Genomic DNA, 4,216 nt, shown 5'->3' with positions numbered 1-4,216 from the left:
AATAAGTTTTTATTGTATTTAGCCAACTTTCCTCTCTTCTCCCCTTCAATTCTTCTCAAAATGAATTTTGCTCTCCTCACCTCGCCTCTTAAAAAATTAAGCTAAACACATATAATTTGTAATATTGGGCCCCCTCCCCACGCGTCTCCTGTATCTATTCCAAATCAAACACATTCTTACTCTCATATTAAATTTTCAAAAAATATGAGACAAAAATTGAATATATAAAAAATGCATATTTTCTCTTGCGGTCCTTTAATTTAATTTCATATAACACTTCAGTCTTTTATCTTTTTTTTTTTTTCTTCCTGATTTGGTCATTTATTTAATTTTAAGTAAACAATTTGATTTTTTATGTTTTAAAATGTTAACAATGTTATCACTTTTTTTAAAAAATTCATCAAAATTTTCAAACAAAACTCATAAAACTAATTATCATCTTCAATATAATGCAAATTTCATCAAATTTATAACTTAAATATTCAAATAAACTCATAATTTCATTCTTTATATTTTTGAATTTTTGTAATAAAATTAAATAAAAGACCAAATCGAAAAATATAAATAAATGACTGAAGTGTTATCTGAAATTAAGTTGAGGGACCGTAAGAATATTTGTGCTTTAAAAAAACTAATAGCTATTTATCTGACAACGATCGATGGATAATTAATGCATACGCGAGAAGTGATTTTTTTTTCTTATTTTTTTTTTTTTGACAATTGAAGAAAGAGATTTATTTTCTTTAAAATGAATAGTTAATAAAATAAATAAATTAAAATTATAATCAATCATAATTAATTAATTAAATATATATATATATATATATTTAATATTAACTATTAATTTATTTATCCACAATTAATATATATTACTAGTTAAAATGAGTTCCTCACCAATTGAAAAAACCTTCTGAAAAAAGTGGTAGATGAAGTTGTACTCATGATTAAGGTATTTTGGTAAAGAAAAAAACGTAATAATATTCCAATACAATAATATTCTTTTACATTTTAAAATATAAGTGTAATAAAATTTAATAATTGATATATAATATTTTATATTTAATCAAATAAAGTAATTCAAATAATTTAACAAAACATCGTGTAGATAAATTTTCACTTGATAATTTATCTTCATATTATCAATTTAGATTGTCACAAACATCTCATCATCAAAATTAAACTTTAAAAAATGAGTAATTTTAAAAATAGAAAAACTAAATTTAAAATTTAAAATTAAGAGAATCAAAATTACAAATGAAATAAAATAATATGATGGAAACCATATTTAAGCTTTTTTAAAAAAATTAAAAAATTAAAAAATTATAACTTGACACAATAAGTCAATCATCACATGTCTTTTAGCACGTTTTTGTGTCATTAACTCATTCCTCATGTCATACAGAAAGAAAACAAAGGAAAGGCAAATAAGAGTTATTTTATATATAAAAAATAAAATAAAATAAGAAGAAAAAAATTCCCTATTTCTTGCACTTGCACATGTTAGATCTGTCGTGATTTGTAGATAGATCACGACCATGGACCATTTAAGGATTTTTTTTTTTTTCATTTAAGGTTTTACACTTATTGAAATTTTTAAATGTTTCTTTTTCTAGCTTAAAATGTACTCAATAATCATTTTCTAACATCTGAAGCAAAGTTTATTCGTAGTTTTGAAGTTTTTGGGTATCTACTTTCATTAGAAAGGCAGATTAATCATGGTGATTTGGTCAATACCTAAAGGCACATGAAATCCTGCTCCCATAATTAGTGTTAATAATTAATAATGATATTACAAAGATAAATAAGACACACATATATAAATTAAATTTACATTCATATTCAATTAGATTTTTTAACTAAAAAAAACAATTACAATATACACATAAATCTAAGATGATTGATTATTATTGGGACATTAATTACTAGATTACTATTACACTCTCTTTATAAATTAGATTTTGATAAATTATTAGTTTGGAATAAAATGAACGAATAATTTACCACCTAACATATTCATATTTCAGATATTTGTCATGTTTAAATTGTACATTTTTCTCTCATTCTAAAAACTCCAAAAATAATAATATCTAAATTTCATTACTTACATAGATTATTGGATTTTTTTTTTTTCCGTAAGTAAAGATGAATGTAGGGATGAGCAAAGTTCAGTTTTGAGAGTAAAGTTCAGTTTTAAACTAGAACCATTTGAAAACTGAACCAAACCGATTTTCAATTTGAAAAAACTGAATCGAACTGACTTTCAATTCAAAAAACCGAACCGAATTGGTTTATTAATCCATGAACCGATTTATTTTTAAACCGAACTGAACTGGTTTGTAAACCCAATTTTACATAATTACCCTTAATTACTTTTAAAAAAATAATTTTGATTTTAGTTTTTTTAACTAAAAACCAGTTCGGTTTAGTTTTTTGAACTGAAAACTGGTTCAATTCGGTTTTTCAAACTGAAAACTGGTTCGGTTTTAGTTTTAGAAAATCAGTTCGGAAACAGTTCAATTCTTAATTTTTATAAATCAGTTAAATTAAAAAAACAGTTTAGTTCAGTTCTAAAGTATGGTTCAATTTTATTTTTATTTTTTTGAACACCCCTAAATAAATGTGATCGAGATTTGATTTAAGATAGGGTGAAAACCAGTCATGCAAACCATAACAATGACATAGTATAGTTTAGGTGAGATTTAAATCCATGTTATAGTATATACTTATATGCATATATTTACCTAAATAAGTTAGAACATATCTCACTATATTTTTTAAATACCCAAAAACCCTTTTAGTTCAACTACATCTAAATTTGTTTATAATATCCAAGTAGTTGTGTTCAAGTAAATATAAATAAATTTTTTTATTACTATTATTAAGTTATTAAATTTTGTACTTTTGTGTTAAACCATTAATTTGTTGATCTTTTTAATAATTTAAACAAACTAGCGTACATATAATAAATTCACCACAAGATTGGTCATGTTTTGAAATAGTTAATCTATAGTCATCAATATTATTAGCCTACTATAAGATCATGTTACTTTCAATATGCCAAATGTTGTGAAGCATGTCAGCTACATGGTTATAAACAAAGGGCATTGGGGATTCACTGCTTCAAGTAATTAAACTTTGGTATTTCAAGGATTGAACGTGGACCTAATTGAAATATATAGTGTTTCATTCAAAAGACATACTTTTATCATAAAGGCTACATTACTTTATCAAATGCGTAGAACTCAATCGATAATATTAAATGTGAGGTAGGAACATATAATTAGGTTCATTTAACATTAAGTTATCTACATATTTGGGATCTCTGGAATTAATACCACTAATGAAGGAATTATATTCACTATTGGTAAGGTGGTGGCCTTTAGCATAACACTTTGAGATAAAGTTAATATATTTTTCCACATACTATGCTTAATCTACTAGTCAATGAAGATAAGAATTTTAATCGAGACAAGTTATATTGAATTATTATGTATATGACAATTATCATTGATAAATTTTTAAATTAATTATCGTATACGGAACACGTTGTTAGTTATAAGATTGAACAATTTATAGGATACAAATTATTATTAATAAAAAATTTAAAATAAATATCATACACATAACAAATTGTGACTTGTGATATTTTACATTTAATAAATTTTGTTCTATGCAACTATGTACAAATTCTCCAAATAACTATGCTAGAGTACTATTTATTTCCCTTTAGTTTAGATGTACAAACATATAAAAGAAAAAATGTTCTCTAATATTTTACTAAGTCTTTATCTCTTATATTACTTCTAATTTTCTAAGCATATTCACAATTTATACAAATGTTATGCTCAATAATTAATCAACAATGTTATGTTTTACGGCTCTATATATAGATGATATTCAATATTTATATTTTATTAAATTTGATAGTCAATAATATTGCACTTTGTGTTTTAATTTTAAAATGCAAAAAATCACTTAACACTTTATAACAACGTTCTTATATATGTCAAGCAACATAATTTTGAACCAATTTTGGACCTTCACACGAGTATATATACTTGATTGAGTCACTTATCATTTATATACACGCACCAATTCCAATAATGTTGGGTACGAGAGTATGTATTGAAAAAATTGATTTATCTTTTTTTTTCTTTTTTCATTTGATTATTAAACAATTTGTTTATTTTCAAAACTAGTTTTTTCTTCATTTTCT

This window comes from Cicer arietinum, chromosome 3 (genome assembly GCF_000331145.2).
Source record: "Cicer arietinum cultivar CDC Frontier isolate Library 1 chromosome 3, Cicar.CDCFrontier_v2.0, whole genome shotgun sequence".
Classification (NCBI taxonomy): Eukaryota; Viridiplantae; Streptophyta; class Magnoliopsida; order Fabales; family Fabaceae; genus Cicer; species Cicer arietinum.
This window is presented reverse-complemented; position numbering follows the sequence as displayed.